The sequence below is a fragment of the Dipteris shenzhenensis genome, chromosome 9 (genome assembly GCF_047967505.1).
Source record: "Dipteris shenzhenensis isolate YYH24624 ecotype China chromosome 9, Dip_SZ_1.0, whole genome shotgun sequence".
In the NCBI taxonomy this organism is placed as follows: domain Eukaryota; kingdom Viridiplantae; phylum Streptophyta; class Polypodiopsida; order Gleicheniales; family Dipteridaceae; genus Dipteris; species Dipteris shenzhenensis.
In genome coordinates, this window is record NC_141604.1 from 25,669,827 (window position 1) to 25,682,879 (window position 13,053).

A 13,053-nucleotide genomic window follows, 5' to 3' on the forward strand; every position below is an offset into this window, starting at 1 on the left:
GGATCAGAGAAAAGGGAACATCAAATCGTTCATATGTGGCATTCAGAAGCAAATTCTTTGAGGTCCTAGCTACCTTCATAGGTGCACAACATTGAATTGTTCATAGTGAGAACCCATGCAGGTCCTTTTTATTTTTGCCTTCTCGTAAAATTGTAATTAGATGAAATTTGCCAAAGTCAATTGGCATGATATGCTTCTCAAGTACTTGTGGTACTTGAGGTTGCTTTAATGTGAGATTCATTTGTGGAATATTTTGCCTTGCAAGGGCTCTGGGTCACAATGTGAGACTTGGAAAACCATCACAACTGGCATCATGGTAGTTGCCTTCACAGACAAGACTTGAAAATTTTACATTATGGTGGCGAACATCAACCTTGCAATGCTCAGTTGTTGGTCTCCCATGCCCTTGACATACAGCAAGATCCCAAGTTCAACAAATTTTACTATGGCATATAGATTCAAAAGTTTCCCCTCGTTCCTTTCCTACCACCTTCAGAAATCCATGTACAATAAATGTGACTATCACATGAGTTCGATAGGGTTATGATAAAAAATAGTTTGGAAAAAAGTTACATATATGTCTAAAAAAGGGTGTTTCTTAATCATATCTTATTCAACAGATAAAGGATTTAAGAAATTGGCCTTCAATTTACTTGAAATCTAGGGTTTAGATATTGTGTAACCACCATAAGCGCAAGTGCCACATCAAGTTATTGCAATCTATCCATGCATGTGCAAGAGCGTGCATGCATGAGCACATGAGAGAGAGAGAGAGAGAGAGAGAGAGAGAGATTACTATGTCATTGTATAGTAAAGGTTGGTAAAGTTATACGTAGAATTCATAGAGCTATTATGCCCAAAAGGGCCTCATTCATGAAATTGTGAAACCATTCGCACTCCGGATATTTTTCTTTTATATTAAGGCATGCTTTTTAGATTGGGGGGATGCATATATAGTAGAAAATAAGAAAAAGTAGGTGAGCCTCTATAGTTTTCTTTTCATGCAATATGTATACAAGCATTATTGCCTCGTTATTGCTGGTTTGGTGAATGCACATGACTCTCATAATGGAAGTATATTTGCCGAATTTCCACTACCAAAGTAGTTTCTATCTAGAGAGAGATTTATTAAAAGCCTCAACTATTGAGAGCTTGGGGGGGTCACTCAAGCGTAGCACGTGGCCGGTTCAACAGAAGGGGCTTTTACACATTTTTCACATACAGAAGGGTATCATATAAAGGGGGTATTCATAGTTTGAATAAAAAATTAATCATGATAAATTTATAGATAAGGGGTTTTACAAATAAGCCTTGAATGCACGTGATATAAAGGGTTTATACATAGTGACCCCTCAAGATTGAGAACAATGTAGTTGCTTATACCATAGAGATAGGACATAGGGACAAACAGGGGACAAAATCTAACCTTAATCCTAATGCTACTATTGTTGATGTTTGACAGATGGATTCATGAAACTTGACATTTGTGTGGTCAAAATCATGATAGTGCAATCTAGGGTGTCTTGTGAACAACCACCTAAACTTATAGACGCCTCCCCTTGGGATTCTCGACGTATTATTAGGCCATCTGCTGTGTTGTCTTTTGTATTTGTATGCCTTCCAAGGCTTGTATGATTGCCTCGATTCCTACCCTAGTACACTTTCCACTTTGCTTGTGCCCGATCCCATGAATGGCTTATGATAAATGTTACAATTCCACTAACTACGTTCGATCATATAACATAATTATGTGCCTTCTTTAGTTTTTGACCTCATCTTTCTTATCTATTTGGAATCATGATTACTATCAAGGTAGATATAGAAGAGATTTAGAAACACAAATGCTTATTAAAATTAACAACATAGTTTTATAGGGAGTGATGTATGAGATCAATGCCCAAAAATTTTCGATTCAATACATCTACGTTATAAATTTTCATGTTTAAGCTTATATCATTTTCATCTTACGGTACTTTAATAATGCAAATTCAATTTTTCTCATTAAGTTCTAGGTCATATATATCTATAACTTTTCTCTTGTAAAACTCCATGTAAGCGAGCTAGGATCAAGGATTGTGATACATTTTTCAACATTGAATCCACGCTTCTTTTTAAAACTTCGTGTCCTCGATTTCCAGTAATGAATAATGCTACTGACTTCTACCCCTATTAATCCCTCATTATTTGGAACCCATTCACATTTCTTTTGCAAGCATCCCTCATAGAGTTGTTTTATTGTATGTCTTCTCGGGAGATTTTTCAATGGCTTTGGTTCATACCATAAAGTTGTGAATGTTATAGGAGTTCCCTTGTCATCCCTTTCTATCTTAGCAACCATTGCAACCCAAATTGGGCCACCTTGGTCATCCAACTCTGAACTTGGATCAAATGCCCATATTACAACAAATAAACCCTCTTCAATCTCATTAGATGGTATAAACTCTGGTAAGGGTTTGTCTCCCTTCTTGCCACAATATTTTTGAGGTAAAAGGCATTCCTCTATTTCCTCTATATCTAGTTATATCCAAAGGAAAACTTGGTGACCTAGCTTGTTCCGGCCAAAAGGATTCACAGTATTCAATGCTCATTAAGTTTTCTTGTCTTTCTAAAGATTGGATAAGTGCTTCAGTTGATTTAATTGTCTCCAAATTGTTGGTTGATTGCTCTGGATATTTCTGCATCATACTTTGAAGATGTTTAATGAAGGCTCTCAAGCCTTTCATTTCATCTATGTCAAGTGATTTGTTTTTTGCAAGAACAAATCTAGTTTCCTCCAATGGAATTATTCGTTGTAATAAAGCATATGATTCACTCCATAAATGATCTCCATCTACTGAGTAGTGCTTCCATTGCATCAATAGAATATTGTTATGCATGTGAAACCAAAAGTAGTGTGGATTTGTGTGTCCTATTAGGGTATCATCTCCTGCTTTGTAAATGTGGTTGTATGAATGCTCTCCAATCTACCATCCTCTCTAGGATAGCCACTTCTGATTCTTCCTTGCGAGACCCTCCAATTTTTTTCCCAATTCAAAATAGCATATTCTCCATTGTCAAAACATCCATTGACTTCAACTCACCAAAGATAACATTGAAGATATGATCTATGTCTTCATGTGTATGGCCGACAAGAAGAAAGCCAACTTCCACTTCTTCAAATATTTTCAAACCAACCAGCATAGAGCATAAAGCAAATATATATTTATTCTTGTTCTCTCTCCAAATTTTTATCAGCTTGTATTCGCAATGTGTTAGGTAAACATCCGCGAGCATCTCTAACCTTTCTTATTACTTTCATGATTGATGTAACAACTTGGTTACTATCATGGTCATGCAAACTATCAATCCATGCATCACAAAAGATTCAGTATCCATGTACTAATCTCCACACAAGTGTGTTTTTAGTCCATGTTTTCCCTCCAATGCTAGTGGGATACGTCTATATTATGGAAAAGTTGTTGTATTCAGGTCCATGCCATCAATGGTGATGCACATGGACTTATTGACATGTGAAATAGCTTCCTCTCTCTAAGAAGCATACAACTTTCGAGCATCCTACACATGACGTAAATGGATTGATCGCCATTTAATATATCTTCCTCATTGTTGCTCACATTTACTATGTTCAATGGCATTTTTTAATTCATCACATGTCTTACATTTTGACATCCTTTGCTTTGATGGTGCCTTGACATGGCAAAAATCTCTACGCCAAATTTTGTACAAGGTTGACCGTGAAATCATGCTCTCATCTCTATCTTGTAAAGTTTTATTGATAGTTTCTAAGACGACCTTCTTTGTCATTCCCAAAGGAAGATGTTGTTGACATTCGACACGTCCATCTAGCATTGTTTGTTGAAGATGAGGTTGTGGTAATGCATGGTCTTCGAGAACTTGCTTTAATGTTGCGGTTGCATTTATAGTGCTTCCATGGCATTTAAGCTTGTAGATATTTCCATGAATTGTATGAACCACTTTTTCTTTCACCTCTGCCCAGATGGTCCAGTATGTGCCATGTGATAGTCCAGTTAACCATTGATATCCTCGATTGCAAATGGGTCTCCCATTAACCATGGGTTTCAATCTAGGTTTACAGTGTCTTGTGCTCAAATCTTGATTAGTGCCTTGATGAAGAAAGCATGAAAACTCTTGAAGAAGATACAACAAACTCGCATAAGCATCCTTTCCATATTCTCCTCGGATAACATTACGTCTCTTTGATTCTGGAATTCATGCCATGATTCTTCGCCTCTTCACACTCACATACTTTCTTTTTGTAAATAGTGTCTTGCATTTTCCAGTTGTAAGCCCATCAGACCTCGAATCCATTTCCCTTGAATCTTTATCTCTATAATCAAATGCTATGTGGGCTTGAGAATTATTTGATACCTTATAATATCTTGGAAATGGCAATCTGGTAGACATGTTCATTGATGTCAATTTGTTGCCAATGCCTCTTGAATTTTGTGGTTAAACTCTTTCTCCTTCATAACTCAAGATTCTCCCATCTATATTCTCTGGCATGCTAGCAACAATATTATGAACAACATGATAAGTCTCAGATTCTCTGCCCCTTTTGCCCTGTGTTCGAGTGGTAACATCATGATTATTGTCACTAATATCATCAATTCCTGTTATTCAATCACTTATCCCATCGATCTTTGCATGTATTTCTCTTTGTGGTCCCATCTTATTATTCTCAACACAAGACAAGTCTTCTATATCAGTAAGCATGTTTGAGTCACTTGCAACACAAGACAAGTCTTCGATACCAGTGAGCCTGTTCGAGTCACTTGCAACACAAGACAAGTCTTCTATACTAGTGAGCCTGTTCGAGTCACTTGCAACATAGGACAAGTCTTCTATACCAGTGAGCTTGTTCGAGTCACTTGCAACACAAGACAAGCTTCTATACTAGTGAGTATATTTGAGTCACTTGCAATATAAGAAACCTTTTCTACATCAATATCTGTTACTATAATGTCCTCAATACTTGTGGGCATGCCACTATGATACTCTTGATCACTACTATAGCTTCTTATCAATTTGGATCCCATTTGTATTATAGTCCTTTTCTTCTGATAATATTCTATTGTGTCTTCCATGACATTGAAGAAAACTATCTTGGGCAAACTTGATTTCAAGAAAGCTAACCCCCATTTACAAGTACTATGAACTTGTAGATGAGACATAGTATTATGGATGTCTAGATGTGGAGTACTATCCATTGCATTTTGAATGACACCTGCACTAATCAACTTAATTATCTCCACTATACAGAGAAAACTTTGAGCATAGCCCTTAAAGTTGCCAATTGCTAAAACTTCTCCAAAGTAAGATAACATCTCTACTTTTTCCCCCTCAAAATAAGTTTTCTTGATATCTTGAAAGTATGTCTTTGGAACAATTTCATCTTGGTCCCAGAGCGTTCTGTGTACTTGCATATCAAATTTGTCACATTGTAAGATATCTCCCAATGTTTCAAAGTCTCCATGTTGGTATTTTAAATGTACTTCAGTATTTACAATGTTCGTGATTATCCTAGCGGGTCAATGAAACCCTCCGCTATGATATGTAAGAAGTGATCTCTATAGAAGCTAAGCTTCACTAGGAGTTCACTCAATCCCAACCAAGTCCAAAATGTGTGTAGCTGTAATAGATCCTCATGGATAACCTAGTTGACCTCATGTGATAGGAGGGGAGAAAACAGAACATCCATGTTATACTGGAAGGGAGGTAGTCTATCCATGTGGAGCCCCAGTCACTCAAACCATCTCTTTGTATGTGCATACCAGCATCTCTGGTCCCCTCCTGCTACAAGTGCCATAGAAGAGGATAGAGCTATCCATGGTAGCTTGCTACGCCTAGAGGTGTAATTCCCATATTTCTTGACTCGGTACAGATACGTGACAACCTGAAATGTAGCATCTAGCTGTAAAGGGGGTGACCCAAACTCATCTTGAATGATCTAATGAGGAATGGATGGCTTACCATGAATCATCCGTGATAACATGACAACCTATATCAGCTCCACACAGGCCCACTCTATATCCAACAAGCCTAGCCCCCAACATGGGCTACCATAGATCCCTGCTGGGCGAACCAAGGAGTCAAAAAGCAACCCCTTGGTGCATGGATCCTAAAAGTGTGAGCGGAAGCACTGCCTCTCTAGTCTGGCCAATGAAGCACACTCTCTGCTCAAGCATGCCTGCATCATGGGTCTCATAGTGAAGGTGGGTTTGAAAAAGATAACCCCAAGATAAGTATATGATGAAACTATCTCAACAGGTGACCCATTAAATGTGAACTTCTCCTGGCGCAGGATGGCTTGTGATATATTGAAGATCATGACCTTGGTTTTACCCAGGTTGACCTTCAAATCATGAGACTAACAAAAGGACTGTAGTGTGTCTAGGTGTCTCCTGGGCCCCTCTACTGAGAAAGACAAGAGAGCCACTTCATCTGCGCAAAGCAATATCCAGATCAGCTCATTAATAAAGAAGCCAAACAAGGTACTATGCGATAAATGACACCCTTGTTTGACCCTGATAGTGCTCATGATCTCGTCTTCCACCTGGATCGTGCTCAGACTCTACCTGAAACTCTCTTGTAAAGTGCCATGATAGCCCAAATGATTTCCTAGTCATAACCCAAGTCCTGTAAGCATTGTATGAGGCGGGCTCTCGGAACCGTGTCAAATTCCTTGCTTAAATCCACAAAGCAACATTAAACCCTCTGCTTCCATGCCCTCGTCTCCTTGATGATACATCTAAGCATGAGAATGTGGTCCATGGTTTCATGATCACACTGGAATCCAGTCTGTCCTGCTGCTCTAAGTCTTTGACACTATGCAAATCCGCTAACCTTAGAATCAAGTACTAATGCATAAACCTTGGACATGACATGTCCAATCATAATGGTCTTGTAGTTCTCTTAGCTCATGGGACCCCCTACCTTGTGGATGGGTGAGATAGTGTTAATGGTCTAGGTGCGTGGAAACCCTAAACAAACAACTTCATTAAAGAGATTTGATAAGATCGGGGCTAGGAGGTTAATCCCATATGCAATGAACTCAGAGCATAGCCCCTCATGATCCTTCGCTCAGCCATTATGAAGTTTCATTATGGCTCCTTTACCCCTCCTCTAGTGAAGAGGGTGCAGGATCTGGGGTGGGGTATGTGTGAGAGGTTAGGGGCTAGTTGATTTGGGATGTCATAAAGTGTGCATGCATAATCAAACTAGATCTGAGTGTCAATGAGTGGTGAGGGGGACCATCCTTCTAGAAATCTCTGCCATAAGTCCTTTGAGTTGTTACTAATAAACAAAATGTTCAGTAGGTCCTCCTCATTTCAACGAACAAAGTCTAGTTTCTTCCTCTGTACCAATCTATGATACTCATGTAGCATACCTGGTGCAGTCGAAAGACTATTTTTGGTTTCAAATCTGAGCTGACAGCGTAAAGCATTACACTCTAAGTAGAAAAATTCGAATTCATGATTCAAAAAAATCGAGAAAATTACTCGAATGATTCGAATGGAAGAAAAATTCGGTTTAAAAAATGGTGACACATCACATTTTTTATCCCCACATATTCGTATGAATAAACGTGTACGCTTGGTTTCCCAATCGAGCATAAGAGATCAAACAAGGAAAAGAAGAAGAAAGGTCCTCAAGGTTGTGAAAGCAATCTAGAAGGTCCAAAATAAGATGGATTTTTTGTTAGGGAGCTTTAGGGTCTCATTTTGAGTTCCTGAGATCTCTTATGAGGTTTGTGGGAGTTCTAGGATCTCCTTGTTGAGTTCCTTAGATCTCTTGTGAGATAAATTTATTTGTGGGAGTTTGAGGATCTCCTTGTTAAGTTCCTTATATTTCTTGTGAGAAATGTGCTTGTTTTTGTGTTTATGAAATTTGTTTGTGGGAGTTCTAGGATCTTCTTGTTGAGTTTCTTAGATCTCATGTGGATAGATTTTTGTACGTGGAAGTTCTTGGATCTCCCTGGTGAGTTCCTTAGATCTCTTGTGAGAAATGGGCTTGTTTTTGTGTCTATGAAATTATGAAATTTGTTTGTGGGAGTTCTAGGATCTCCTTGTTGAGTTCCTTAGATCTCTTGTGAGGATTTTTGTATGTGGGAGTTCTAGGATCTCCTTGTTGAGTTCCTTAGATCTCTTGTGAGAAATGGGCTTGTTTTTGTGTCTATGAAACTATGAAATTTGTTTGTGGGAGGTCTAGGATCTCCTTGTTGAGTTCCTTAGATCTCTTGTGAAAAATGGGCTTGTTTTTATGTCTATGAAATTATGAAATTTGTTTGTGGGAGTTCTAGGATCTCCTTGTTGAGTTCCTTAGATCTCTTGTGAGAATTTTTGTATGTGGGAGTTCTAGGATCTCCTTGTTGAGTTCCCTAGATCTCTTGTGAGAAATATGATTTTATTTTGTGTTTGTATTCTCACACTTTCTTTGAATGAATATTTAATATTGTTTCAATAGAATGTGAAAGAATACAAAGAGTTTCAAAGTGTATGAATTGAAAGTTTTAAAAGTTATTAGAAGAGTTGTCTCATTCTTACTTTCTTTTGAATGAATATTTAATATTCTTTCAATAGAATGTGAATGAATGATTTTCAATTTGAGTGTATTCTTAAAAAAGAAATGAATCCATATCTCTTTTAATTATTCAATTCTTTTGAATGAATATATAATATTCTTTCAATAGAATGTGAATGAATAATTTTCAATTTGAGTATATTTTTTCAATAGAAATGAATCAATGTCTTAATTTTTATTACTTATTCTTATAGTTTCTTTTATATGAATATTTTATATTCTTTTAATAGAGCGTGATTGAATGACAATTAATCTATTGCATGCTTGAAGGTGTTTTTCAAAGGATATGTGTTGTTTTTTATAAAATGTGTATTGCAGTATATTTCTATTGTATACTCAAATTATTTTTTTGCATTTTGTTTTTGGCAACTTCAAAAGCATGGTGCGTGGCAAGATTTGGTCATACGTGACGGAGATACGAAACGTACATGCCTCGATTTCTTTGTTGTAGTGTAAATATTGTGGACATAAGTTCACATGCGGTTCTACTCGCATCAAGCAACATTTTCTCAGAATAGGCAATGATGTTGGAGCTTCACTCTGTTTGATCTTCTTCTGTTATGCAAATCATATTTAGAGAAAGTGAAGAAAGTGGTTAATCCGACCCTAATAAGAAATTGTTCAAATCAACAAGATGTGAGCACTGAGGTTCATGAGATGATTGAAGGAGAAGCACCAATAAGTGCAAGGAGTGTATCCATACATGAAGGTGATGTAGATATACTAGCAAGCGAGTCGCAGGTGAGTTTTGATGTGACTATTGCCTGTTAGGTAAAGAAGAGCAAAAATGGAGAACAATCTTCTATAGAGGATGCATTTCTTCACGACAACAAGTGCATGAAGAGCACTTAAGATGGACAGGAGCATTTGTAAAAAATGGTATACCATTCAATGTCATGAGAAATGACACATTTCGTAATGCTTTGAAATCATGTGCTAGACCAAGATTTATTTTGCCATATTATAATAAAGTGCTTCGTTGCTAGTTGTTAGGGATGCTTCCTTCCACCTCTATGAATCATTGGAGAAGGATGTGGGCTAGGGTTTTGTGCCACAAGTATGACAACTTGGGCTGTGCATATTTATTCCTAGCATTTCCTGAACGAAGAAACAAGGTGTTTCTTACAAACTCTGATGAACATAGTCTCTATACTTGTTGAAGAGAGACCGGGTCGCCTTGCATGGTATCATCATCCAGTGGACCAACAGCAAAAATACCTAGCCCCTCTCTACCCAGCATCCCTCTTTGCACTTGTAAGATAGTCTGAGCCTCGGCATGATTTAGCTGGTCTGCTAAAAAAAATCAACCTCTTGAGGCACAAAAGCACCTTGTGGGCCCCCTTGGACTAGAGGTTGCTCTAGTTGGGGAGGATCCTGTGGGAGAATGTTCTCTAAGTTCTCTCCCTCCATGCTCATACTTAGCCTAAAAAATGACAACAAGATAGAATTAATTTGTAACCACAAATAATATTAAACAATTAAACAATATTAAACCTATACAAACAATATTTAAATATTTATTATTGCATCATTTATCATATTTTAAAATTGGACCATCATTTTTATCACATCGTTCACTTATACAAAGAATATTTAAACATTAATTATTGCATCATTTATCATATTTGATAATTGGATCATCATTTTTATCACATCATTTACTTATACAAACAATATTTAAACATTACTTATCACATCATTTATCATGTCATTGTAAATATACAAACTTGAACAAGGGAGTGGATCCAAACTTGGATGATATATAAAAATAACAATGTTACAAGTATTCATGATCGGTCACTCATGTTACATCCTATCCAAGAAAGACTCAGCCATTTGCTGGTCTAAGTCCTTGGTTTGGACTGAGCTGTATACCACATCTTGGAGCAATGTCAAAAACCCCACAAAAATCTATAGTACTTGGATGTCTATTCAGTTCATCTGACTTTCCCTGAACCGCAAATCATTGTAGATGCTCTATTAGAGCTTCTGCGGGTCCCATACTTGGCGATGGTGCACAAATGTCCAAGATCTTTAGGATGTGATGAGACATGGCATACACATCTTCTGCAACATCAAAAGGTGGGGGATTGGTGTAGAGGCACTCTAGAGTAATGTGACGAAATCTAGCAATGGAACTCTGCACAGTGTTGGGACTATCACTGAGTAATATGGCAAGAATGAAGAAGATAGGAATGTATCCACTTGTGCAGATAGATTGTGCATTTAAGGTGCAGGTGAGTATGCAGGAGATGGAAACTGGTCTATGCATGCAGTAGGAGGCACAAATGGAGAAGCAAAAGATGTGGCGAAATGTGATCATGCATGTGGTGGGAGATGTGGACCAAGAGAAGGAACTTCTTCTGGGTATGAAAGATCTTGGAAAAAAGGGATATGGGGAAAGACATGTTGTGGTCGATGCACTGGTGCATATGCATGGCATGGTGTGGTCAATACACTAGTGCATATGCATGGCATGGCTGTAGTGGTGCTTGCGGGGCTAGTTGGGTGGAATGTGGCATGTGACTGGGGACGTGGGTGCATTGGTGCTTGTGGTTGTGGTGGATGCAATGCGGCATCTGACTGGGGGCGTGGGTGCATTGGTGCTTGTGGTTGCAGCTGTGCTTGGGGGCGTGGGTGCATTGATGGAAGGGAGGTCGAGGTAGCTCCTTTGCCTTTGTAACCTCGCCATGCATTCTTGATGTACATGGCCCTAGCATCTACAGTAGGACCCTCCCACTTTGTGTCACATGAGTTTATGTCTTATGACTGAGGCATCGTCGACCCTCCATCACTCAGTGGTACAAATACTGGTCTATAGACTCTACTATGAAAACATATGGAAATCGGTCATGCAAGGTCCTCCCTCCATGCTCTGCCATTGTCCTCACCAAATTCTGTACACCGCTTTCACCATTTTTGAAAGCTGTCTCAATGATGTCCTGATCAACATTCATTAAGAAGTGTACATTCTCGTTTTTCAACACCTTCCTCTGAAACTTAGTGAGATCAAGTTGCTGACACTTCCTCTTCTCACCTGTGTGAGCCATCTCATATGCAGTAAGCTGCAACACATAATTAAAAAAAGAATTCAGTGCCAAGTGCAATAAGAAACTCATTAAGCCATAACAATTAACAATGCAAGTAGTCTAAGAAATTACCTAGATATAACCTCTCAACTCAAGCTCACATCATGTAACAGAATATAGAAAATCAAAACACAAAAAATAGGCATGTAACCTACACAAAAAATGACCTAGGTATAACCTAATCGTGGATGTCACCATCTAACAATAGGCTTCAACTACAACACACAACTATCAAGGGACAATTGAGTGCTAAACTAAGTGTCTAAGAGCACATCGCATGATATCTACCTTAGACTACAACACACAACTATAAAGGGATAGTTGAGTGCTAGACTAAGTGTCTAAGAGCACATCGCATGATATCTAACTTAGACTGCAACACACAACTATCAAGGGATAGTTGAGTTCCAGACTAACTGTATAAGAGCATGTCATATGATATCTAACTTAGACTGCAACACACAACTATCAAGGGCCAGCCTGTCTACACACTTAAATAGAATATAAAATAAATATTAAACAATTCAAAAAGACTACAACACACAACTCTCCTAAGAGAGATGAGTGCCAGTTCTAAACAAAACAAAACAAAAGAAACATTAATTACTAACGAAAGACTAAAACACAAGCAAGGGTGTTGTAAGGAACCTATGATGAGAGCTGGTAGGTATGGAAGCAAGCAGGAGGTACCAGGTAGGTGAGTAGGAGGTGGCAGGGCTAGCAAGCAAGTGGCTGAGGTGGCAAGAGTGACAGGTGGATGTATTCGTACGAATACCAAAAATGATAGTGGCTGCAAGTTTATACTATGTATATTCATACGAATAAATTGAACTATTCATACAAATAACTTTATTCGTAGAAATATCTATTTATTCGCACGAACAATTATAGAAACAGAGTTGCAGGGACTCTAATTGTAGAAATAGAGTTCCAAGGAATTGGAATTCAAAAGTTTATTTTTAGAACATAGACTTGTAGATTGTTTTGTGGAGAGCAGAGTTGCATGGCAGTGGAAGTGTGTTATGTGCAATATGTAATAATAAGACAGATGCCTTATGTAGCTACTACCATAAAGTAGTGATGAATGTTTTGACATGTGATGCATTTTGATTCACCTTGCTACAAAGGTTTTCTTTTTTTGCCTTGGTTTAGGATGTTGGCCATCATTACTTGCTAACCTCATTAATTCTTTTGAGAAGGGTAGATTCCACCATTTGGACTTGTTGCCCTAGTTTCTTAAATTGCAACCAAAATCTACAAAGGGAGACATTGCTGCTCACACACATTTGGCAAATGTGATAGATAACCCGGTGCAAATACCTGGTGAGAAATTGGATCGCAAGAAATTTCCTGCATGGAAGTA